Genomic DNA, 25,867 nt, shown 5'->3' with positions numbered 1-25,867 from the left:
ATTCTAGTGTTCCGGGCATGTGGCACTGCCCCCGGGCTCACAGTACATGTGCGGCTCCACCCTGGGTGCACAGTGCATATACAGCCCCTCCCGCTCCATGCGTGGAGCTTGTGGTAGCAGGATGCTCTTGTGCTGCCCAGCCTGGCCCTGCCACCACCGCTGGCGTGCAACCCAGGGTCCCCTGGGGCAGGCCATGCAGAGCCCCACAGCTGCATTGGGAAGGGCACTGCTGACAGGTGCTGTGGAGGTTAATGCAGCTTCAGTCCCAGGGCAGCTGCTGTAGTCTGCCAGGAGCAAGGAACGCAGTGCCTGCTGGCAGCTGCCCCACTAGCTCACCCCTTAATCCAGTCCTGATGACAACAGTAACAGCCCCACTGCTGGTAACTCACAGAGGCCCTTGCTGCCTGAGGAAGAGGTGTGGGCAAAACACAGACTTCGCTGTGAGCAGGATTTGAACCTGTGCAGGGAAACCCTATTGGATTTCTAGTCCAACACCTTAACCACTCAGCCACCACAGCTCTGGGCATAGCAAAGCCAGAGAAACTGGTAAATAATACCAGTGCACAGCCCTAATGTCACCTGCCACATAGTTCACACAGCAAACCATTGCAACAGCTGTGCAGAGGAGTCCCGGCCGTTCTGCTCTTAGGCTGCCTTGGAGGTGAGTTCTGCTTCAAGGTCTTCTCTCCTCCTTCTTGGTCTTCCTTTGCCTTTTCCTTCCTCTTCTCTTCTCCCCTTTTCTTCTTCTTGCTGGTCTCCTTCTTGGACCCCAGTTTATAAAGAGAAATTCAAGTACCGCATAGTTCTACCACAACCAATTATTTTAGTATAATTTCACTATCCAGTTGGCTAAGATGGAGCGCTTCCAGCATCTCAGAGAGCCATGTCACAGGCACAAGCCCCCGGAGACCCCTCTGGCCCTTCCATAGACACATCACAGGACCAAGCAAGTGGCAGCAAGTGCCGGGCCCTGTCATGGTCTGGGCCAGAGATAAAGCTGTGGTCCAAGGAGGAGTCTCTGCAGGCCCTGCAGTCCAGTCGGAGGAATGCAGATATTTATGGCCAAAGAAAGGCCACCTCCCCCCACCCCAGACCAAGTTAGAGCCAAGGTCAAGGAATTGCAGCAGGGGTATGTGAGGACCCGTGAGTGCAGCTCCTGCACTGGGGAAGCACCTTAGCACTGTGCATACTGTGAGGAACTGGACCAAGTCCTGGGGGATGGGGAACCCCTGTCTCCAGGGACAGTTGTGGAGTCTGGGATGGAGACACCTGGGCAGCAGCGGCCGCAGCTTCAGGACAACAAACCTGCTGACCAGCAGCTCCAGGATAAAGAGAAGGAGGATTCCAGGAATGTTGTGACCCTCCCCCTGGAACTGGTCCTCCAGATGAAGGAGGCCTCCAAAATGTCTTTGGACAACCGGGAGGGAACATCAGGTGAGTGTTGTGAGGTTGCAACACACACAGGGCAGGCGGGAGCACAGGGGATGATGCACTATCGTGACGTGTCATGCTGATCGTAGGTTGGGGGACACCACACATGTGTGACCCCATAGAGGGCCGTCCTCCCCCCGCCATGTGTGCAAGGCACCACCTGCTCCTGCAGAATGTGCTGCCAACGGCTAATTTCCTAACACTGGATGCAAGCAAGCAAGTGTAATGGGAGTGTAGCTCAGTGGTAGAGTACCTGTAGGCAAAGTGGTTCTTGGGTTCAACTCCAAGTGCCTGCTGAAAGGTTAGTCAACTTCATTGAAACCTTTGCATCTCCAATTGCATCTCACTCTGCATTTCTGCTGTGCAGAGATTTCTAAATTACTGCAAACCCCTAGGCTGTGTCTACACTGGGCTATTTATTCCAGAAAAGCAGCTACTTTTCTGGAATAACTTGCCAGCTGTCTACACTGGCCCCTTGAATTTCTGGAAAAGCACTGACGATCTACTGTAAAATTGTCAGTGTTTTTCCAGAAATACTATGCTGCTCCCGTTCAGGCAAAAGTCCTTTTCCGGAAAAACTGTTCCGGAAAATGGCCAATCTAGACAGCACAGTAGTCTTTTCCGCAAAAAAGCCCTGATCGTGAAAATGACGATCGGGGCTTCTTTGCGGAAAAGCGCGTCTACATTGGCCACAGACGCTTTTCCCGAAAAAGTGCTTTTCCGGAAAAGCATCCTGCCAATGTAGATGCGCTTTTTCCGGAAATACTTATAATGGAAAACTGTTCCATTATAAGCATTTCCAGAAAAGGCTGCCAGTGTAGACGTAGACTTAATGTGTTCCTGTGTCAATGCACATAAACCAGGCAAACCCATCTCAACTGAAACAAGTTCAAATCTGCTGTGTGTCTGGTTTCTATTCCCATCAGTTCAGCAAGGGTGTGATCTGAAGGTCCTTGGTCTACCTGGGCTGGGCTGTGCTGTGCAGAAGAACAAGAATCACACCCAGTGGGGGAGGAATGGCCACAACCAATCTTCTGGAGTTTGATTTAGCAAGTCCAACTAAGACTCACGAAATCAAATTCAGAGGGTACCCCACCAGCTTCCAGTACTTCTGCTCTTTGCTCCCTTTGGGTTCCTGAAGTAGGGACACAGCCAGGCTCAACTGAAGGAAGCCAACTCTCGCTACGTAGGGTATGTTTACACTTGCACCCTCTTTCCAAAAAGGGATGCAAATGTAAAGATTGAAAACTGTAAATGAAGCCACCAGGGACACATACAATGGGCCTGCAGAAAAATGAAAAAGCTGAGCACTTTGCAGAGAACAGGCCATCGCCCTGCTGGGAGAGGCTCCATCATGCATATTTTGTGCCAGGCCAGACTGCTGGAAGGAGGCTCTTGCCACGGACTTTCCTCCCCTCTCTGTTACCTCCTGCACCTGGGGCTGAAAGGGACGTGGGCTGCAGGCTGGTCCTGCCCAGCTGCCTTTCCCAGTGGGAGCAGAAAATGCTCATGGAAGGGCTCACACATTGTCCCCAATGCATTCACCTGGGGGGCCTGAATTCTTGCTGCTCCTGGGTTCACCCAAATGCCCCTTCTGGGGGGGGGGGCGGGCTCCCCAGCTCACACCCCTCCTGTCACACAAAGCTTGCCAATGGGTTTGATTTTCCTCCATCTCCTCTTGCTTGCTGCTGCGCTAAAAGAAATCCTGAAACCAGCCCCGTCTCCTGTCACTGGAGAGATGGCCCTGTGCTGGGATATGAGAGAGTATCCCAGTGATGCTCGTTGCAGCCCAGGAGAAGAAGGGGGCTCTGGGTGGAAGGAACCCAAGTAAAACAGGTCCCAATGGGCATGAACTGGGCACCAGCTTGGTCCAGTTGAGTGAGGGGAGATTAGTCCCATGGTGTCAAGGGCAGCGCTCAGGACTCTGCTGCTGCTGGCAGGGAAGAAGCTGGGAGGCAAGGTGCTGGCAGCAAGAGATTCCGGCTTCTCTTTGCCCTGGGTCTGCCGGCCGCCAGCCACCTTGACCAACCCTCAAACCAGCTGGACTAGCCAGTGCACATCACAGTGAGTCGCTAGTGGCCCTGTCAGAGAAGAGCCATTGGCAGCTGCAGAGACGTCCCTGCTGCTGCCTGAGGCACCTTTCTTGAAAGGGCCACTGGTGAGCTGCATTTTTGTAGGCTGGCTAGCTCAGTTGGTTAGCGTGTGGTGCTAATAACACCAAGGTCATGGGTTCAAGCCCCATGCTGGCCACAGGGGTGTTTGGTTTGGTGACTTCCCTTCCTTTAGTTGCCTGCTATGGACAGGGAAGCAGAAACAAGGAAAAAGGCTGAGAGCTTTGCAGGAAGCAGAGCAGAGATCTGGCAGGGGGAGGCTCCAGCCTGCACAGCCCCAGTGGCTAAAAGGGCCTGGGCCTGGCTTCCTGTTCCCAAAAGCAGGGGAACTGATGCCCAAAATCCTGCTGCTGCAGTGGCTACCTCAAGGCACCAGCTGGGGGGCAGGCTCTGGAGCCCAAGCCACACGGGGAGACTCAATATGACCGGGAGGCCTGGAGCGTGTGAGCCCTGCACAGAGGCTGCTGCTGGGGGCCTGCTTCAGTGGCCCAGCAGCTCAAGTTCTCCTGACCCAGCTTCTCCCCCTGGAGCCACCCCCCAGCGCTGCTGAGGCCCCTGACATGAGGCAGTGGGACCACGGCTTTGTCCAAGGATGGTTGTGGAGTTTGTGAGGGAGACACCTGGGCAGCTGCAGCTTCAGGATGACAACGCTGATGACCTGTAGCTCCAGGAGGAGGAGGAGGATTCTAGCAGTGTCGTAACCCTGCCTTGGAGCCAGTTCCTGGTCTTCCTGCTTCAGGATGACAATCTGCTCCTGCAGGCAGTGCTGCCAGGTGCTAAGTTCCCAACACTGGGCTGAAAAGTACAACCACTGTCGGGTGTAACTCAGTGGTAGTGTTTGAGTGCCGATTGTAGAGGTCCTTGGTCCAATGTCAAGTGCCCCCTTAAAAAGTTGATTATCCTAAGTGAAACATTTGCACCTCCAGGTGTGTCAGTCATGGATTCCTATTGTACAGGGATTCTTAAAATGTCAGCAAACCCCTCATGTGTTCTTGTGCCAATGCATGTAAACCAGGCAGACGGGTCCCTCAAGTGAAACCAGTTCAAACCTGCTGGGTATCTGGTTTCTATTCCCATCAACTGAGCAAGGCTGAGATCTGAACTCCCATTGGCTGTTCTGTACAGAAGAACAAGAACCACGTCCAGCTGGCGAGGAATTGCTGTGATCAATCTTCTGGAACTTGATTCAGCCAGTCAAACTAAGACTCACTAAATCAAACCCAGAGGGCACCCCACCAGCAACCTGCACTTCTGCTCTTTGCTCCCTTTGGCTTCCTGCTGTGGGGACAAGGCAAAGTTCAACTGAAGGAAGCCGACTCCAGGTAGAGATGGAGGGATGGTAGGAAAAGCAGACACATTGGTCAGGCACCGCTGGTTTCATGCACACTCAGCCTCACCTACAGCTGGGAGGCAGTTTGCAGTGAGCTGAAAAGAAACTGGCTAACAGAACCAAGGCTCAGGATATTTCTGGGTCCAGATGTGCAAACAGCTGGCAGTCAACCTTGTTGCCCTTGTTAGGGGTATGACCAAAACACAGGCCTCAGCGTGAGCAAGATTCAACCCTGCACAGGGAAAAACTTTTGGATTTTTAAGCCAACTCCTTAACCACTTGGCCATGATTACTGTAAGAGACCATTCTCCTGTACTTATATGTGAACACAAAATTTGTGACTTGCTCATTGGCCAATTCGGATTGGTATAGGACAAAGGAATTCTCCCTTAATTCTGTGCCCTCAGGAAGGGACCGACCCAAGGAGGCCGGGCCCCCACCTGGGGTCTCCAACCCAAACTGCGAAACCCAAGGGCTTACAATCCAGATGATCAGTGTTTGCTGCACTTATCCCTTCCCCCAGCAACACTAAATCTCAAGGCCAACTCCACAGTCCCAGCGGCTGGGGGAGATGTGCATGTTAGAGCCTCTGCCCACTGAGCTGTAGCCTTCTGTGCCCAGGGAGCCAGACACTGCCAGGGCTGGAGGGAAATGGGGATTGGCTGCACTTTTGGAGTCAAAGGTGTTGTCTGGGACCATAGAATAGAACAGTTTTAGGTACTGTCCTGCAGAGGGCACCATGGCTTAGCTGGCTATAGCACCTGCCTTGTAAACAGGAGATCCTGGGTTCAACTCCCAGTGGTACCTTGCTGTGGCCTTTGCTCACATTTTCCTAGGTCCTTCTGGGACACAGAAGAGGCCTCCCCTGGCCACCCATGGAACTGCTGGTTCAGGAAAAGGCTGATTGGGGAGGTTTGTTAGGGAGAAGGAAACCAGAAACCTGGAGCTGGTGCAGAGATGACTAGCACTGGCCAGGCAGGGCTTTGACTCCCATTGTAAGTCCCTGGGTACCACACACTGGCCAGTGAGTCCTGCTCCATGGTCGTCTGAGTGCGAGAGACGTGTCTGTAACTCCCTGCTGGGAGCGTGGGCCCTTCCCTGCCTGGTGGGGGAGGGGACAAACACAGGCTGGTTGACAGGGGCTCTGACACTCCAGCATCGGGGTCGTCCAGCCCGTCAGGCGGATTTAAACCAGGCCGGTTGGAGCCTCCTGCTCTCGCCAAGGGGGATTCTGCACTTGCTGCTTTGGGAGCCAGGGTCACATTGCAGAGCTCCCCCAGGGCTGTCCCACGGTGCCGCCAGCCCAGCCCCAGCCGCTCTCCCTGCCCTCAGCAACGTGGCTGCGTTTTATCCTTCCCCTTCAGTGACAACTGCCCATTCCCCGCCAGCCCCAGATCCTGTGGGACCCGATCCCTTCCCCACGAGCAGTGAGCGCCAGTGCGGCTCCATGCTGAGGCTGCGGCTGTGGGAACAAGCCCCTGGCTTTGGGAGGGAGATGAGATGTCAACGTGTTGAGTTTCATCCATGGCTAGTGTGGGGTGACCCACACTCTGGGGGCAGCTGGAGGTGCCTCCTGAGAGCTGGTTTTCAGCGGGGTGTGATCAGCCCCCCCTGTGTTTCTGGCTCCTTCCAACGGCTTGAATCTGGCACCTAAAAATTGAGGAATGTGCATTTGGAAGAGGGAATTTCTGTCTCTGTTATCTTTAGTGTGCCCCAGTAGCTTAATGGACAAAGCAATGGTTTCTTAAACCAGGGATTGGGGATTCAAGTCCCACCTGGGTTGACAGTTGTGATGTTTCCTGGTAGGTGTAGAGTCTCTTTGGCTTCCTCTTTGCCATGTTACCTGTGAGATGTTTCAACACTGGGCAAGTGTCCCCTGGAACTGCCATTTTCCCCCAGACAGGACCCCTCCGGAGCAGACAGTGACACTGGTGTTAGGCGCAGACAGGAGGAGAGTGTTTGCTAAAAGCTGAGGTGTGCACAGTGAGGTCACTTACAGAGATGCAGGCGCTGGCGTCTCTGTATGCGCCTTGGCACCTGTTACCCATCGGTACCCACCACCTCCCACCCCCTGCCAGCACCCAGACAGAAGGCCAGTGCACATGGAGCCAGCGACTGTAGCGAGGGAGGCAGCTGCAGCACAATTCCAGGCTTGGGGCACATTGAACAATTGTTTGAACTATTTTTAAAACAAAAAAATATGAAAAACTTTAGGCTCCGTCTACACTGCAGGATTCTTGACCAAGAACGGTTTTGGGCAAGAGTTCTTGTGCAAGAGCACATCCACACGGCCGTGTGCTTTAGCCCTAAAACCAAGGCAGGATAGCTCAGTTATTTGAACGTTAGTTTGCTAAGCCCAGGGTTATGAAGTCAATCCTTGAGATAACCATTTAGGTATCTGGGGCATATCTGTCAAGGATGGTTCTTGGAGCTTCCATAAGCGCAAGGACAGAACTACCTGACCTCTCAAGGCTCCTTCCAGCTCTATGAGATGGTTTATCTCCTTATAAAGAGAATTGTGGACACTCTCTTGTGCAAGAAAGCTCTAGCCATAGGGCTAGAAATCCCTCTTGCCTGTGCACACTGCCTTCTTGTGCAAGAGGGCTTATTCGTTATGGGGAGAGGAATAACTCTTGTGCAAGAAGCCATCTTTTCTAATGGTTTACTATATATTTTCTTGTGCAAGAATGCACATGCAGGGTAAACACTCCGCTAGTTTTTGCACAAGAGCGGCCATTTTGTGCAAAAAGCTTGCAGTGTGAAAAACCTCACACCAACAAGCGCACCCCAGGAAGTCCCATTGAGATTTGAACTCACATTGCAGGTTTCTAAGTCCTGAATAGTGATTCCAAAATAGCTTATTTCGAACTAGCACGTCTACACTGCAAGGAAACCTCAGAATAGTCCGAGGCAGGCTCCCCAGTGTGGACGAGCTGTCTCAATTTAGAGCCCTGGGAACAATAACTCAGAATGGCCCCGGGAAGGGGCTAGTTCAAACTAGCAGCAGTGGCGCAGCTACACAGACCTTATTTTGAAATAGCTAATTTGGAACAGGTGTTATTCTTCGTAGAATGAGGTTTGCAGAAGTCGGAATAAGCCGTCTGTTACTTCAAAATTATTTCAAAATAACGGAATTGCTGTGTAGACTCTTGCAGTGTTATTGTGGAATAACGGCCATTGTTCCAAAAGAACTTTTGTGTGTGGACAGAACCTGCGCAGCCCAAGAAATGTGATTGGCAGCTCCTCCACACAATCCTTTTGTCAATTGAAGTGCAGGGCTCTGAAGACAGGGACCCAAGGTAAACACCTTGACTGCTTTCTGCTAAGGCCATGTTGGAGGGAAAAGAATGGTTCCTTCAAGCCAGAGTTGAACCAGCGACCTCAGGATCACTGGCCAAACACACACTACAGTTCTCCACTCTACCAGCTGAGCTATAGGAGGGTGCATGAACAATGCTAATTTATCCAGGTTGTTCCTTCTGCAAGTCTCAGGGCAACTTCTCCCCCAAGTAGATGGCATTGTTGGTGAGGGGCAGAGGAGCACAGGGGCTGTCACAGGTACTTCACATGCAGACAGACCCCCTGAGTGAAACCTGAGCTAGATCCATCCATGTCACAGCAAAAGGAAGAAAGTTGGGTTCTTCTCATGTGTCTTCTTTGTTCCAGAGTCTCTAGGGGTGCGGCACCGAAACCTTTTGTTCCGGCCGTAATGTTTTCCTTTATTTAAAATGAAGTTTGATCAACTAACATGAGACAGTTCAAACGCTGAATCATTTAATGATTTAAATGAAACTTTTCTCCCCAGCTGCAGCCCTAGCAAAATGGCTGCGGTGTGATTATGTCATTAGTGGTGAGTGTCCATTAGTAACCAAGAGTCCATGGAAAGGTTTGGGGAGGGCAGGGGCTCAGCAAAGGGGTGGGGTGTTGGGGAAGGGACGGGATAGATCCTGGCTTGCCCTGACATTTAAAAGGTGACCCTGGGGCCATGTGGCCCCCTGAGCCGTCTCTGATGTTCCCTGTGTGAGCCCCAGAACCAGCCCTGAGTGAGGGGGGCAGAGTGGGAGCAGCTCACACATGCCAAGGGGCTGGCTGGGGGCAAGACATGAGCCTGCAAGGCAGCAGTGACATCACAAGGAAGTTTTACATGACCTCAGCTCATTGGCCGGGAGGCAGTGACCTCACAGAGGGTCCATGGCAACAGCCAGGTGTGACAGGCTGCAGGAATCTCAGAGACCCCCATGGCCTGGCTGCCTGGAATCTCCTTTGTGAGGTTTCCCCTTGAGGGCAGAAGGGATTAAGGGTCCCACCTGGGAGTGTCTCTGTGGAGATTTCCCCTTTCCCCAGGCTGCAGTGGGAGGGGCTGGGGCAGGCAGGGATACAGGAGGGGCTGGCACTGAACTGAAGAGAGATCTGAGAGAAGCAAGAGGAAGGGCTGCAAACATCCAATAAGGATGGGACTCGAACCCATGCCTGCAGAGCACAGTGGAGTAACAGTCCATCACCTTAACCATTTGGCCACCTCATCTGAACTGTGGGGATTTGTTTCAACCTACCCAAAGCCAGCACTACCAGGAACCTTTGTGCCACTTGCTGGCTGGCCAGGAACACCCAGGGCTGGAAGGTTTTGGCTTTTCACAATGTTCCCTGGGCTGTTGTACAAAGCTCAGTGCTGGTAAGAAACCCAAACAACCCCTGGCTACATCTACCCTGCAGACTTCTTGCTCAAGAACTGTGTTGTGCAAGAGTTCTTGTGCAAAACGTCTTGTGCAAGAGCACGTCCATACTGCCATGTGCTTTTGGGCAAGAATGTCCGAGGCAGTGTTCACGGTCTCTTGTGCAAGAAAGCTCTGATGGCCATTTTAGCCTGCTATGGACAGGGAAACAGGCAAAAGGCTGAGAGCTTTGCAGGACTGAGGCCAGAGAACTGGTAGGAGGGGGATCAAGCCTGCACAGACCCAGTGGCTAAAAGGGTCTGGCCAGCTTTCCCCTAATGGCAGGGAAAACTCTTCTCTTCCCTCCATTGTCCCCAGTGGGGTGACCTGATCCCAAATTCCTGCTGCTGCAGTGGCTGGCCCATGGCTCCTCCAGCCCAAGCCGCAGAGGGAGGCTCCATATGTCCAGGTGATGGGACCATGTGCCCAGCCCACAGAGGTGCTGCCAACCACCTGGTCACCTGCTTCAGTGGCCCAGCAGCCCCTCCCCCAAAACCTGCTCCTGCTCAAGGCCCCCCTGAACCCACCCAGGCTCCTGCTCCTCTGACTTCTGCACTAGCCAGCCCACATCTCAGTGAGTCGCCCGTGGCCCCATCAGAGACGAGCTCTGGGCAGCGGCAGAGACGTCCCTGCAGCTGCCTGTGGGGTCTTTCCCAAAGGGCCCCTCGTGGGCTGCTGGCTCAGCTGTTTAGAGCTTGATGCTGATAACGCCCAGGTCGTGGGTGCAAGCCCCATGCTGGCCACAGGGGTGTCTGGTTTGGTGACTTGCCTTTGTGTAGCTGCCTGCTATGGACAGGGAAGGAGAAAGAAGCCCTGGGAGGTGAAGCAGCGGGAGGGAAGCAAGGAGCAGAGTGTCAGCTGCCAGCCGAGAGTCACAGGTGCCCTCTGCCTCCTGGGACCGCCCCTCCCTGAGCCGCCAGCCCCCTGTCTCTCACCGTGCGCCCCTTGGGGAGTCCACTCGCTCTGGGCTCCGGGGGCCTCCCGCTCCCGCAGGGAATGACACAGCCCTGTGCCCTCGCCCAGAGCCACTCCCAGCCAGTGTGAAACAGGAGGGTTCATTGAGCGTCTGACACAGCACAGGGACCCAGGCAGGCAGCAGGGGCTGCGGGTGAGGAGTGAGGGCACCAGAGGGGGCAGGGAAACAAGAAGCACCAAGGCTCTTGCCACCAGGGTCTGGCCACCCGACTCCCTGCCCAGGCTGCTGGGCCCCCGACCACTTCAGCTGCCAGGTCAGCCCGGGAGCTAAGGCAGGAATGGGGGGAAGGAGCCAGTCAAACTGCAGGTGGCAGGAAACACCAGTCTCGCCTTCCTGGGCCGGGCACGACGGCATCATGTTAGTGACACGGCTGCCAGACATCCCGGACAGTTAATAACCAGCTAGAGGGGTTTATGGGTAGCTCAGTGTGGGGAGCCTAAGATGAAATATTTAAAGGTCCCTGGTTCAATCCCAGGCTTTGGCATGTCTCTTGGTGCAGCAGGGCCCTCTCTGCTCCCCTTATCATGCTCGTGCCCTGTGACATCCCCTCATCCATCCTGGCAGCAGCCCACCTTTGCTTCTAAACCTCCCTCAGATTGGCTGCTTCTGCTTCCTTGGCTAAAGTCCCTCCCCCTGTGCGTGTGGCTGGCAGGGATTGCTAGAGGGATCCATTTACATGTAGCTTCACTGAAACCCCCCTCGTTGGCCTGCACCCAGGTCAGTCCATGTGTGTTAAAGGGCCTCAGGGAGCACAGAGCAGAGGGATCCCCTCGACACACACACACAGTCCCAGCCCCAAGCCTCTCCCAGATCCTGTGCCCTGACTTCTCTACCCTCCCACATCCTCACCCCTGCCCTGAGCCCCCCCCTCACTCTCACACACTCCCCAAATCCCTGCCTTGAGCCTCCCACACTCCACATTTTAATTTCTTACAGGTACTGTCCTATCACAACCCCTCCCCCAACTTCCTGGCTTGAGCATCCCCCTGCCCAAGGGGTGGTGCCCAATAGAACAGGCCCTGTAAGAAATGTGTCACTTTCACCCCTGGGAGCAGCTCAGCCATGCAAAGGGGCTGCCTGGGGCAGGACATTAGCCCTGGAGGGCAGGGGTGGGTGTGGCAGTGACATCACAAGGGCCTTTTGCAGCCCCTCAGCTTATTGGCTAAAGGAGGTTGGGAGGTGATGACCTCACAGAGAGTCCATGACAATGGCCAGGTGGGACAGGCTGCAGGGCAGGGGCCATCTCAGAGACCCCCCCCCCCCATGGCTTTGCTGAAAGGAGTCTCCTTGAGATCTGCCCTTGAGGCCTTTTTGGAACCTTCTCCTTTCCCACGACTAACTGACCTAGAAGGCCGATGTCCCTGTGGAGAAGGGAAGAGCTTCCACGAAGACCATTATACATGAAGCAGGGGAATTAGCTCAAGTGGTAGAGCGCTCGCTTCGCATGTGAGAGGTAGTGGGATCAATACCTGCATTCTCCAATGGCGGGAGAAATGTCCAATTTTTCTTTTACCAGCAGAGCCAGCCAGGGGGCTAAGTGGCTCCAGTAGCCTCCCCCCGCCCCCGCCCCGGCCCCCACTTCCTACTTGCTCTCCCCAAAAGCCAGCCACGTTGGGGCAGAGAGCTGCTAGACACCAGCCCTCCTGGCCAGACAGTGGCAGAAGCACTGGAGGTAGGTTGCAGATGGGGCAGAATTAGCTGCATTGGAAAATTGCTGCCTTTGCGCATGAGAGGTGGCAGGATTCATTCCCATCTTCTCCCACCGGCTCGCTGGTGCTGAGGGGCCGGCCCCTTTCCTGCCGCCCCAACTCTTATTCCCACAATGCACTTTGTGCAGGGGCCGCTGGTCTTTCTGCCAAGGTGCATGGCTGGGAGCCAGGACTCAGGACCCTTCCTAAAATATACAAATCCCTGCCCCCCCATGACCCTCTGTTCCACTCACACTGTCTGGCTGCTGCCCACATGGAGCTCAGGGGCCAGGTGGGTGACCTGCCTTGCAGCGGTGACAGCATCAGACCCCTGCCACCCGCCTGCTCAGTGTGGAGACCAACCCCAAGGGTGGCACCTGGGATGTGAGTAACACAAAAGCCTCTTGTCTCTTGCTCCTTGTCCAGTTCCCAACATTGGCTGCAGACGCCCAGACGCCCCAGAGTATGACGGATGCTCAGACCGACACTGAGTGTTGCTCAGCGCTGGGGTGAGACAGGGAAAGAAAAAAGGGTCTAACGGCGCCTGCAGCCTTTCAGAACAGCCCCCGGCCCCACCCCAAGTACCAACCCTGCTCAGGATCCCCAAGGGCACTGACACAGATTCCCTGGCACAGGACAATCCCAGGCTTCGGTTCTGCCAGCCAGAGTTTTCCTCTCTTTTGTTTCCTGTCAGCTCCCTGTAAAACACCTCACAACGGTAGATGAGGGTGAGTGGGGATAAACCCAGCTGTGCTGTAGAGCGGCTGTTAGGTGGGGAAAGAGAGGTGCTCCCTTTGCCTCCCGAGCAACTCACACATGTAAGAAAACTTTGGTTGAATATCTTTGCACACTTGTCAGGATGGCCGAGTGGTCTAAGGCGCCAGACTCAAGGTTCTGTCTTTCCCTCAGTTGGGTGTTCTGGTCTCTGAATGGAGGCGTGGGTTCAAATCCCACTCCTGACATTGCTTCATTTTTAAATCTAGAGAATTGACCTCATTTCAATGACTCCCCTGGCATTGCAGGATCCCTTGCTCAGCATTTCTTTGAGGCTGCATCTACACAGCAGCGTTCCTTGGGAACAACGGCCATTATACTGCAATAACAATGGGAGCATCAACACAGCGATTCCATTATTCCGACTTCTGTAACGCTCCATCCAGACCAATGGTCTGAGGAGCCAGGAGGTTTCCAGGCTGCAGACAGACAAGCCCACAGGCAAAGACAAAGTGGAGTCGTTTGGACTTCAGTCCAGCAGGGTCTCTGTGTGGCTCCCAGACCTTTTGTTTCCCGTTTCCAGGGGCACACATTCAGCAACACTCACAGGCCCCACAGGAGGGGGCTGGTTTGATGCTTCACCCCACGGCCCAGCAACGAGCCCCCAAACTTCCCCTGTTCTAAGAGCCCTGTTTGCTGTGTGAATTTTGTGTGGCTGGTGACATCAGGCCTGGGCATTGGGATTATCTGCCAGTTCCCCTGGCCCTGGGGCTTTGCTGTCTTCACATCTGTGATGGCCGAGTGGTCAAGGTGTTGGACTAGAAATCCAATAGGGTTTCCCTGAAAAAGTTCTAAGCCTGCTCATAGCGAGGCCTTTGCTTTGGTCACTCCCCCTGCTAGTGTAACTCTTCTGCCAGGTAGTGCTGGCAGCAGCCAGGGCTGGGTTCGATGTCTAGGGGTTTCTCTTCATTCATCTCACACAAAACTGACTTGAGCCCCCACCCAGCAGCCTGGGAAATCCACCCCCCCCCGCCGCGAGTACCTCGGGGAGGCGATGTTTCCCCATTCGCCAGCACAGAGTCTGAATGTAGAAAAGAAACTTTTAATGAAAGAGGGTGAGAAGTAACGTGGCATTCACCTGGGAAAATACCACAAGCAGGGTTCAGAACCAACCCACAAATAAATCTCGGCTCAAGTGGCTTGAGTAATGTCCTTTGCCAGTAATGTAAGTCCAGCAATGTACGTGTCCCACTCACATGCCCAAACTTTCTCTGTACCCCACTCCCAGTTGCTGCCCTTGCTCAGGGCAGATAAGAGCTCAGGCGTGATTTTCAGAGTTCACCTCCCACTCTTGGAGGGAGTGGGCATAGGAGGCATCTCACCCTCTCCGTTCGCAACCCGCCACTGCTCCTACTGGCTTGCCACCAGCTACTCCCACCAGCTACCCTGCTGGCCACCTGCCACTGTTCCTACTGGCCACCCACCAACTACCTGCTCTTGCCCCTATTGTTCACTCTGCTGGCTGCATGCTCATGACAGCTGCTGCTTCTACGATCGGGATCAGTCTGGCTCTGGGATAAACCCAGTGATTTCTGCTCTTTGTCAGTTTCCTTGGTGATTTCAGCTCTTGGCCCCTCCCCCCACCTAGGCTGGACAAAAGATTCCAGCCCCCACTGGAATAATATTTCAAAATAACAAAGAGATTCCTTAAGGAGTCTGTTTTAGGTCTATCCTTAGAATGGGTAGTGGGGGAGGGAGAGGCAGAATGAACCCGTCTCATAGCTCATGGCTGGAGGACTTGTGGCCTGCTGGTTCATGCTCCTTCCCCCCACACCCTGAGTCCACTGTACTGAGTCTGGAAGGAGAAGGCTCCCAGACTTTTTTCAATGACAGTGTCTCTCCTGCAAGCACTGGTGTCATATTTTACAATTCCTACAGTTAGAGATAAAATGGTTTGTGACCCCACCACAGCCAAATTAGTTACAATACTCCACATTCCATTCTCACAACCAATCCTCCATCAAGCACTGGTTGAACTGGATTTACATTGCCACAGCCAGGATTCCTTTCCCAGCCCAGCATGAGCTGTATTTACAAATCAATAGTTGAGTATCTTGCAGGGTTAAACAACTGAAGGAGTGTCCCCACACCTAGGGCTGCTCTCCCCTTTCAGCTGGCTGTACTGGAAGCAGTGGTTGAGACCCTGTTTACTTCTGCAGTGCAGACATACCCTGAGCAAGTGGGGGTGATACAGGGGGAGCAGCTCAAACATGCCAAAGGGTTGGCCAGGAGCAGGACATGAGCCCTGCAAGGCAGCAGTGACATCATAAGCACCGTGTGCAGCACCTCAGCTCATTGGTTAGGAGGCAGTGACCTCACAGAGGGTCCAAGACAACAGCCCGGTGGGACAGGGACAATCTGAGAATACACACTACAGAGTGTTTGAGCTGCTCCCCATGAAAAGCGGTGAGAGGGAGCCCTTGGCTGTGGGACCCACTTGTGCCTGTTGTTCAGGGTTAAATAAGATCTCCCCCAGGAGGTTGCCTGTTCCCTTCCCATCTTCAATTGGCTGGGAATCAAATCAAGCAAGGGGCAGCAAATGCCAGGCACCTGGGGCACAGATAAAGAGCCTCTTGGAGCTGTGGTCCAAGGAGGAGTCTCTGCAGGCCCTGCAGTCCATGCGGAGGAATGTGGACATTTATGCCGAATGGCCAATGGTCTTACAAAGAAATGTCACCTCCCTCCTACCCCCACATCCTAGAGCAAGTCAGAGCCAAGGTCAAGGAATTGCAGCAGGGCGATGTGAGGGAAGCTCACTGTGAAATCAGATGAGAGACGGACACTGTCAGTAAACACTCATATCAGAAATGCTCCTCTGGATGCTGGGCCCACCAGAGCCGTGTGCTGCTGCCATCTGCCTGCTCCATGGACATCTTCCCATTGCAGAGTGTGCGCTGAGCCAGACTGTGACTAGACAGCCTGTCTCTGGGCACCCAGGGACTACATCTACACTGCAGGCTTCTTGCTCAAGAATGGCCGTTCTTGCGCAAAATCTTGAGAAGCATCTACACTGCGCGCGCATTCTTGAGCAACTAAATTTACAGCAAAACGTAGGAAAAGAGGGCTTCTTGGGCAAGAGTTATTCCTCTCCCCATGAGGAATAAACCCTCTTGTGAAAGAGCTCTTGCACAAGAAGGTAGTATGAACGGGCAACAGATTTTGGGTGTAAGAAACCCCTATGGCTAAAATGGCCATCAGAGCTTTCTTGCACAAGAGACCGTGAACACTGCCTCGGACATTCTTGCCCAAAAGCACATGGCAGTATGGACGTGCTCTTGCACAAGACGTTTTGCACAAGAACTCTTGCACAACACAGTTCTTGAGCAAGAAGTCTGCAGGGTAGATGTAGCCAGGGGTTGTTTGGGTTTCTTACCAGCACTGAGCTTTGTACAACAGCCCAGGGAACATTGTGAAAAGCCAAAACCTTCCAGCCCTGGGTGTTCCTGGCCAGCCAGCAAGTGGCACAAAGGTTCCTGGTAGTGCTGGCTTTGGGTAGGTTGAAACAAATCCCCACAGTTCAGATGAGGTGGCCAAATGGTTAAGGTGATGGACTGTTACTCCACTGTGCTCTGCAGGCATGGGTTCGAGTCCCATCCTTATTGGATGTTTGCAGCCCTTCCTCTTGCTTCTCTCAGATCTCTCTTCAGTTCAGTGCCAGCCCCTCCTGTATCCCTGCCTGCCCCAGCCCCTCCCACTGCAGCCTGGGGAAAGGGGAAATCTCCACAGAGACACTCCCAGGTGGGACCCTTAATCCCTTCTGCCCTCAAGGGGAAACCTCACAAAGGAGATTCCAGGCAGCCAGGCCATGGGGGTCTCTGAGATTCCTGCAGCCTGTCACACCTGGCTGTTGCCATGGACCCTCTGTGAGGTCACTGCCTCCCGGCCAATGAGCTGAGGTCATGTAAAACTTCCTTGTGATGTCACTGCTGCCTTGCAGGCTCATGTCTTGCCCCCAGCCAGCCCCTTGGCATGTGTGAGCTGCTCCCACTCTGCCCCCCTCACTCAGGGCTGGTTCTGGGGCTCACACAGGGAACATCAGAGACGGCTCAGGGGGCCACATGGCCCCAGGGTCACCTTTTAAATGTCAGGGCAAGCCAGGATCTATCCCGTCCCTTCCCCAACACCCCACCCCTTTGCTGAGCCCCTGCCCTCCCCAAACCTTTCCATGGACTCTTGGTTACTAATGGACACTCACCACTAATGACATAATCACACCGCAGCCATTTTGCTAGGGCTGCAGCTGGGGAGAAAAGTTTCATTTAAATCATTAAATGATTCAGCGTTTGAACTGTCTCATGTTAGTTGATCAAACTTCATTTTAAATAAAGGAAAACATTACGGCCGGAACAAAAGGTTTCGGTGCCGCACCCCTAGAGACTCTGGAACAAAGAAGACACATGAGAAGAACCCAACTTTCTTCCTTTTGCTGTGACATGGATGGATCTAGCTCAGGTTTCACTCAGGGGGTCTGTCTGCATGTGAAGTACCTGTGACAGCCCCTGTGCTCCTCTGCCCCTCACCAACAATGCCATCTACTTGGGGGAGAAGTTGCCCTGAGACTTGCAGAAGGAACAACCTGGATAAATTAGCATTGTTCATGCACCCTCCTATAGCTCAGCTGGTAGAGTGGAGAACTGTAGTGTGTGTTTGGCCAGTGATCCTGAGGTCGCTGGTTCAACTCTGGCTTGAAGGAACCATTCTTTTCCCTCCAACATGGCCTTAGCAGAAAGCAGTCAAGGTGTTTACCTTGGGTCCCTGTCTTCAGAGCCCTGCACTTCAATTGACAAAAGGATTGTGTGGAGGAGCTGCCAATCACATTTCTTGGGCTGCGCAGGTTCTGTCCACACACAAAAGTTCTTTTGGAACAATGGCCGTTATTCCACAATAACACTGCAAGAGTCTACACAGCAATTCCGTTATTTTGAAATAATTTTGAAGTAACAGACGGCTTATTCCGACTTCTGCAAACCTCATTCTACGAAGAATAACACCTGTTCCAAATTAGCTATTTCAAAATAAGGTCTGTGTAGCTGCGCCACTGCTGCTAGTTTGAACTAGCCCCTTCCCGGGGCCATTCTGAGTTATTGTTCCCAGGGCTCTAAATTGAGACAGCTCGTCCACACTGGGGAGCCTGCCTCGGACTATTCTGAGGTTTCCTTGCAGTGTAGACGTGCTAGTTCGAAATAAGCTATTTTGGAATCACTATTCAGGACTTAGAAACCTGCAATGTGAGTTCAAATCTCAATGGGACTTCCTGGGGTGCGCTTGTTGGTGTGAGGTTTTTCACACTGCAAGCTTTTTGCACAAAATGGCCGCTCTTGTGCAAAAACTAGCGGAGTGTTTACCCTGCATGTGCATTCTTGCACAAGAAAATATATAGTAAACCATTAGAAAAGATGGCTTCTTGCACAAGAGTTATTCCTCTCCCCATAACGAATAAGCCCTCTTGCACAAGAAGGCAGTGTGCACAGGCAAGAGGGATTTCTAGCCCTATGGCTAGAGCTTTCTTGCACAAGAGAGTGTCCACAATTCTCTTTATAAGGAGATAAACCATCTCATAGAGCTGGAAGGAGCCTTGAGAGGTCAGGTAGTTCTGTCCTTGCGCTTATGGAAGCTCCAAGAACCATCCTTGACAGATATGCCCCAGATACCTAAATGGTTATCTCAAGGATTGAATTCATAACCCTGGGCTTAGCAAACTAACATTCAAACAACTGAGCTAGCCTGCCTTGCTTTTAGGGCTAAAGCACACAGCCGTGTGGATGTGCTCTTGCACAAGAACTCTTGCCCCAAACCGTTCTTGGTCAAGAAGCCTGCAGTGTAGATGGAGCCTAAAGTTTTTCGTATTTTTTTTGTTTTCAAAATAGTTCAAACAATTGTTCAATGGGCCCCAGGCCTGGAATTGTGCTGCAGCTGCCTCCCTTGCTACGGTCGCTGGCTCCATGTGCACTGGCCTTCTGTCTGGGTGCTGGCAGGGGGTGGGAGGTGGTGGGTACCAATGGGTAACAGGTGCCAAGGCGCATACAGAGACGCCAGCGCCTGCATCTCTGCAAGTGACCTCACTGTGCACAGCTCAGCTTTTAGGAAACACTCTCCTCCTGTCTGCGCCTAACACCAGTGTCACTGTCTGCTCCTGAGGGGTCCTGTCTGGGGGAAATGGCAGTTCCAGGGGACACTGGCCCAGTGTTGAAACATCTCACAGGTAACATGGCAAAGAGGAAGCCAAAGAGACTCTACACCTACCAGGAAACATCACAACTGTCAACCCAGATGGGATTTGAATCCCCAATCCCTGGTTTAAGAAACCATTGCTTTGTCCATTAAGCTACTGGGGCACACTAAAGATAACAGAGACAGAAATTCCCTCTTCCAAATGCACATTCCTCAATTTTTAGGTGCCAGATTCAAGCCCTTGGAAGGAGCCAGAAACACAGGGGGGGCTGATCACACCCCTCTGAAAACCAGCTCTCAGGAGGCACCTCCAGCTGCCCCCAGAGTGTGAAACTCAACACCTTGACATCTCATCTCCCTCCCAAAACCGGGGCTTGTCTCCCACAGCCGCAGCCTCATCAGGGAGCCACACTGGCGCTCACTGCTCGTGGGGAAGGGAGCGGGTCCCACAGGTCTGGGGCTGGTGGGAAATGGGCAGTTGTCACTGAAGGGGAAGGATAAAACGCAGCCACGTTGCTGAGGGCAGGGAGAGCGGCTGGGGCTGGGCGGGTGGTGCCATGGGACATCCCTGGGGGAGCTCTGCAATGTGACCCTGGCTCCCAAGGCAGCAAGTGCAGAATCCCCCTTGGCGAGCGCAGGAGGCTCCAACCGGCCTGGTTTAAATCCGTCTGACGGGCTGGACGACCCCGATGCTGGAGTGTCAGAGCCCCTGTCAACCGGCCCTGTGTTTGTCCCCTCCCCCACCAGGCAGGGAAGGGCCCACGCTCCCAGCAGGGAGTTACAGGCACGTCTCTCGCACTCAGAGCACTGGGGCGACCATGGAGCAGGACTCATTGGCCCATGTGTGGCAGCCAGGGACTTACAGTGGGAGTCAGAGCCCTGCCTGGCCAGTACTAGTCATCTCTGCACCTGCTCCAGGTTTCTGGTTTCCTTCTCCCTAACGAGCCTTCCCAATCAGCATTTCCTGAACCAGCAGTTCCATGGGTAGCCAGGGGAGGCCTCTTCTGTGTCCCAGAAGGAAATAGGAAAAGGTGAACAAAGGCCACAGCAAGGCATCACTGGGAGTTGAACCCAGGATCTCCTGTTTACAAGACAGGTGCTTTAGCCAGCTAAGCCATGATGCCCTCTTGAGGCCACTTACTAAAACTGATCTATTCTATGGTCCCAGACAACACCTTTGACTCCCAAAGTGCAGTCATTCCCCATTTCCCTCCAGCCCTGGTGGTGTCTGGCTCCCTGGGCACAGAAGGCTACAGCTCAGTGGGCAGAGGCTCTAACATGCACATCTCCACCAGCTGCTTGGCCTGGGGAGTTGGCCTTGAGCTTTAGAATTGCTGGGGGAAGGGATAAGTGCAGCAAACACTGATCATCTGGATTGTAAGCCCTTGGGTCTCACAGTTTGGGTTGGAGACCCCAGGTGGGGGCCTGGCCTCCTTGGGTCGGTCCCTTCCTGAGGGCACAGAATTAAGAGAGAATTCCTTTGTCCTGTAGCAATCCGAATTGGCCGATGAGCAAGTCACAAATTTTTTGTTCACATATAAGTACAGGAGAAGGGACTCTTACAGTAATGATGGCCAAGTGGTTAAGGAGTTGGCTTAAAAATCCAAAAGTTTTTCCCTGTGCAGGGTTGAATCTTGCTCACACTGAGGCCTGTGTTTTGGTCATACCCCTAACAAGGGCAACTAGCTTGACTGCCAGCTGTTTGCACATCTGGACCCAGAAATATCCTGAGCCTTGGTTCTGTCGGCCAGTTTCTTTTCAGCTCACTGCAAACTGCCTCCCAGCTGTAGGTGAGGCTGAGTGTGCATGAAACCAGCGGTGCCTGACCAATGTGTCTGCTTTTCCTACCATCCCTCCATCTGTACCTGGAGTCGGCTTCCTTCAGTTGAACTTTGCCTTGTCCCCACAGCAGGAAGCCAAAGGGAGCAAAGAGCAGAAGTGCAGGATGCTGGTGGGGTGCCCTCTGGGTTTGATTTAGTGAGTCTTAGTTTGACTGGCTGAATCAAGTTCCAGAAGATTGATCACAGCAATTCCTCTCCAGCTGGACGTGGTTCTTGTTCTTCTGTACAGAACAGCCAATGGGCGTTCAGATCTCAGCCTTGCTCAACTGATGGGAATAGAAACCAGACACGCAGCAGGTTTGAGCTGGTTTCAGTTGAGGGACCCGTCTGTCTGGTTTACATGCATTGGCACAAGAACACATGAGGGGTTTGCTGACATTTTAAGAATCCCTGTACAATAGAAATCCTTGACTGACACACCTGGAGGAGCAAATGTTTCACTTAGGATAATCAACTTTTTAAGGGGGCACTTGAGATTGAACCAAGGACCTCTACAATCGGCACTCAAACACTACCACTGAGTTACACCCGACAGTGGTTGTACTTTTCAGCCCAGTGTTGGGAACTTAGCACCTGGCAGCACTGGTGCCTGCAGGAGCAGATTGTCATCCTGAAGCAGGAAGACCAGGAACTCCCCCCAATACTTCTCTAGACCCTTTTCTCCCAACACAGGGTGGAGGGGGGGGGGGGGGTCTGTGTGCCTCGGGAGGAGTGACCCACATCATATCCCCAGCATTTCTGCCCTTCATGGATGGACCTTTGGGGGCAGGCCCAGACGCTCCATCCTCTCACTCAACTCCTATCACACACTAGAGCAGGGCAGCACCAAAGGGTAGGGCTGAGCCATGGGGTGCTGAGCAAGGGGCAGAGGCTGCAGGAGCTGAGAGTTTCCCTAGAGCCCAGGGACCTATAACAAGGCACCAGGCCCAGTGTCTCTCTCGGAAGGCGCAGAAAGGGATTGACTGGGGGCAGGGAGAGTGGCTCAGGGGTTGTGCAGCTTGTTGCCCTGGTTAGGGGTGTGGCCAAAACACAGGCATCCCTGTGAGCATGATTTGAACCTGCACAAGGAAACCCTATTGGATTTCTAGTGCAATGCCTTAACCACTTGACCACCACAGCTGTGAAGTCAGTAGTGTCCCAGGATCAGGGAAAGTGGTAACTAATCCCAGTGCCCAGACCTGACCTCACCCGCCCCACAGAATTCACACAGCAAACCTGGCTCCAGAACAGGGCAAGCTTGGGGGCTCATTGCTGGGCCCTGGGGTGAAGCATCAAACCAGCCCCCTTCTACGGGGCCTGTGAGTGTTGCTGTCCCTGCTGTACAGACAGGGCCATGGAGGCAGGGAGAGATTCACTGAATGGGCCAAGGTCACCCAGCGAGTTAGAGCCCAGCTCTGCCCCCAGCTCCCTGCCCCACCCACCGATGTGCTGACTCCCTCACTGCCAGGGGGCTGTTTGCATTGGCCTCTTTTGCTGTCTTTTCTGCTGTGAGACATTGGGACAGTTGGCCAGGGCGTCCCGCAGTTGCCATCTCCCTCTGTGCAGGGGCTGTCCAGAGCCCCGACTAGCAAACACTGACACTGCTGTTAGATCCAGACTAGAGGGGAGAGTTTAAGGGTTATTTCGGAAGAAGGGTTTTCTCCCCAAATAACTGCATCTAAACGGTGTTTTTTATTTCATAATAAAGTATTTTGAAACAGCACCCGGACACGATTATGCAAATATAGCGCAGGATATTTAAATCCCGGTTTCATTTACAATTTTGAATGTCTCCATTTGCATCCCTCTCCTGAAGGAGACTGCAAGTGTCGACATGTCCCGGGTGTTGCAACCTCCCAGCACTCACCTGATGTTCCCTCCCCGCTGCCTGAAGACGTTTGGGAGTCTGCCTCTTGCTTGGTCCTGTGATGTGTCCCTGAAGAGGTCTCTGGGGGCTTGTGCCTGAGAAATGGCTCTCCAAAAGGCAGACGTGCTCCATCTTAGGCAAAGGACCCAGAAACAACACTTTACGGCAAAAAACACAAGGACGGCTCTTAGTCCGCATCCCTGGGCCACACAGAGTATCCAGAAGTCACTTCCCCACCTCTCCCTTGGCTGCTCTAGAGCTTAGCCCAAAGTCTGATAAACTCTACTCTCCCACCCAACAATCTCTGGGACTCCTCTCCCGCCCAGCTCCTCACACCACAGAGAGTGCAGGGCAGCCACTACCCCAGCATCACCACTTCTGGTCTCTGCCTAATAGTCAAGAAGTTCTGCTTTACCCAAACCACACAGGCACCCTCTCACCTCTGGCTAGCCTCATGGCAGATGTAAGATTTTCTCACTAATTTTTCCCAGCAACTTTTCAGGCAGGCACTGGTGGTATAGTGGTGAGCATAGCTGCCTTCCAAGCAGTTGACCTGGGTTCGATTCCCAGCCAATGCAATGTAAAGAGGGAGCTTTTATTTGAACCCTGAAAAAACAGGTACAAAAGGGTTCTGCAGCTGCGGGCTGCCTCTCACCCGTCTTCATCCTCTCCGAGACCGTGCACAGTAATGTGGTTCCTCCCTCACATACCCCTGCCGTAATTCCTTGCCCTTGGCTCTGACTTGGTAGGAGGGAGGTGACCTTTCTTTGCTAGACCATTGGCCATTTGGCCAAATGTCGGCATTCCTCCGCATGGACTGCAGGGCCTGCAGAGACTCCTCCTGGGATCACAGCTCCAAGAGGGTCGTTATCTGTGTCCCAGACTATGATGGTGCCTGGCGTTTGCTGCCCCTTGCTTGATTTGATTCCCAGCCAATGCAAGGTGGGAAGGGAACAGGCAGCCTCCTGGGGGAGATCTTCTTTAACCCTGAGCAACAGGCACAAGTGGGTCCCACAGCCAAGGGCTCCCTCTCACGGCTTTTTGTGGGGAGCAGCTCAAACAAAACTAATCTGGCTGTTGTGGGGTCTGCATGGGGCTTGTACCCGTGACCTGAGCGTTATTAGCATCAAGCTCTAAACAGCTGAGCCAGCAGGCCCAAAGGTGGACCCACAACAGAGGGAAGAGAAGAGTTTTTCCTGCTATTGGGGAAAGCAGGCCAGGCCAAGGCCCTTTTAGCCCCTGGGTCTGTGCAGGCTGGAGCCTCCTCTTACCAGTTTTCTGGCCTATTTCCTGAAAAGCTCACAGTCTTGTGCCTATTTCTCTTTCCCTGTCCATAGCAGGCAGCTAAAGGAGGGAGACAGGGGTAGAACAGTCACCACAGCAAACATATCTGCGGCCAGCACAGGGCTTGAACCCAAGACCTTGGCATTAGTAGCTTTAGGAACTAACCAACTTTACTAGCCAGCCAACCCAAAGACAGCTCACAAATAGCCCTTTTAGAAAGGCGTGTCCGGCAGCTGAAGGGATGTCTCTGCAGCTGCCAATGGCGCTTCTCTGACAGGGCCACAAGCGACTCACTGTGATGTGGGCTGGCCAGTCCAGCTGGTTTGACATTTGGTCAAGGTGGCTGCTGGCTGGCATGGTGCACTGAGACCCAGGGCAAAGAGGCAGCTGGAATCTCTTCCTATCAGCATCTTACCTCCCAGCTTCTTCCCTGTCGGCAGCAGCCACAGCTCCTTTCAGGCCCTGGGTCAGCCCAGCAGTTCCATGGGTGTCCAGGGGAGGCCTCTTCTGTGTCCCAGAAGGACCTGGGAAAATGTGAGCAAAGGAAGCAACAAGGCACCACTGGGAGTTGAACCTAGGATCTCCTGTTTAAAAAAGGCAAGCTAAGCCATGGTGCCCCCCTCAAGCTATTGGGTGAAACTACTCTGTGGTCCCAGACAACACCTTTGACTCCCAAAGTGCAGCAATTTCCTTCCAGCCCTGGCTGTGTCTGCAGCTGAGCTGCACAAAGGAAGATACAAGATCCCTGCTGGGGTCTTTGCTGGATGAACATACCTGAGGAAAGAAGCTGGAAGCACAACAGACACACAAAAGGGGACAAGGGACAGTTTGAGTCGCACATAAGGCTGGTGGCGCAGCTCAGCCAGGGACCTTATCCACTCACAGAGCTTCACAGCTTCTACACGCTCCAAACCCCACCAGGCAAACTGCCCCATGGGCTTCACCCACACCATGCTCAGGGCCTGGGGTTTTTCTGTCCTTTTACCAGACCAAATAACTAACCACCCCACTGCTCTGGAGTCTCTGCCTCTTATGGGCCTTCTCATCCTCAGGTCCACTTTGTCTCCAGACAGACCCTGCTCTGCCACAGGCTGTCACTCCTGGGCCTTCTAGAGTAAAATGTGCCTCTTCATTCTGACTTTGAATACCTGGGCTTTTAGCACTCAAATCTGCATCTTACACCAGCATTTGCTAGTACAGGGTCTGAACAACTTCTGCAGAGAGGGAGAGAGCAACTACACTAATTGTTTCAGAGACTAGAGGAATGTAAACTCTTTGCCAGTGAGAGAAACTGTCACCCCAGATGGGACTTGAACCAACAATCCCTGGCTCAGGAAGCCAGTGCTTTGTCCATTAGGCCACTGGGGCACACAGAAAAGACTGTCAGGGAAAGAAATTCTCCCTTCTAAATCTCCCTTCTTCAACTTTTAGCTCCTGATTAAGCCCCTTTGAAGAAGCCAGATACACAGGAAGAGCTGATCACACCCCTCTGAAAATCAGCTTTCCATGGGTATCTGTAGCTGGCTCCGAGTCATGGGCCTTGACGTCTCGTCTCCCTCCCGAAACCAGGGAAGTGTCTCCCACCGCTGCAGCCTCCTGAGGCTCTATGGCCGTGTCTGTACAGCAGGGACAGCAACACTCACAGCCCCACAGGAAGGCCCCTGGCCCTAGCAATGTGGCCCCCTGAGCAGCCTCTGATGTTC

At 53.3% G+C, this 25,867-nt stretch overlaps 5 non-coding genes across 5 annotated transcripts; 3 read left to right on the top strand and 2 right to left on the bottom strand.

The window, feature by feature from the left end:
• Positions 1 to 436: 436 nt before the first annotated feature.
• Positions 437 to 518, bottom strand: TRNAS-AGA (transfer RNA serine (anticodon AGA)). Its single transcript has one exon. It is a non-coding gene; the product is annotated as a tRNA-Ser (tRNA).
• A 5,087-nt stretch (positions 519 to 5,605) lies between these two features.
• Positions 5,606 to 5,679, top strand: TRNAT-UGU (transfer RNA threonine (anticodon UGU)). Its single transcript has one exon. It is a non-coding gene; the product is annotated as a tRNA-Thr (tRNA).
• Positions 5,680 to 13,101: 7,422 nt separating this feature from the next.
• Positions 13,102 to 13,210, top strand: TRNAL-CAA (transfer RNA leucine (anticodon CAA)). The gene is made up of 2 exons: positions 13,102 to 13,139; positions 13,165 to 13,210. It is a non-coding gene; the product is annotated as a tRNA-Leu (tRNA).
• Positions 13,211 to 20,243: 7,033 nt separating this feature from the next.
• TRNAT-CGU (transfer RNA threonine (anticodon CGU)) lies at positions 20,244 to 20,317 on the bottom strand. The gene has a single exon. It is a non-coding gene; the product is annotated as a tRNA-Thr (tRNA).
• A 3,069-nt stretch (positions 20,318 to 23,386) lies between these two features.
• TRNAG-UCC (transfer RNA glycine (anticodon UCC)) lies at positions 23,387 to 23,458 on the top strand. Its single transcript has one exon. It is a non-coding gene; the product is annotated as a tRNA-Gly (tRNA).
• Positions 23,459 to 25,867: the final 2,409 nt, after the last annotated feature.

The sequence above is a fragment of the Pelodiscus sinensis genome, chromosome 19 (assembly GCF_052426305.1).
Source record: "Pelodiscus sinensis isolate ZL-2025 chromosome 19, ASM5242630v1, whole genome shotgun sequence".
Taxonomy (NCBI): domain Eukaryota; kingdom Metazoa; phylum Chordata; order Testudines; family Trionychidae; genus Pelodiscus; species Pelodiscus sinensis.
This window is presented reverse-complemented; position numbering and strand designations above follow the sequence as displayed.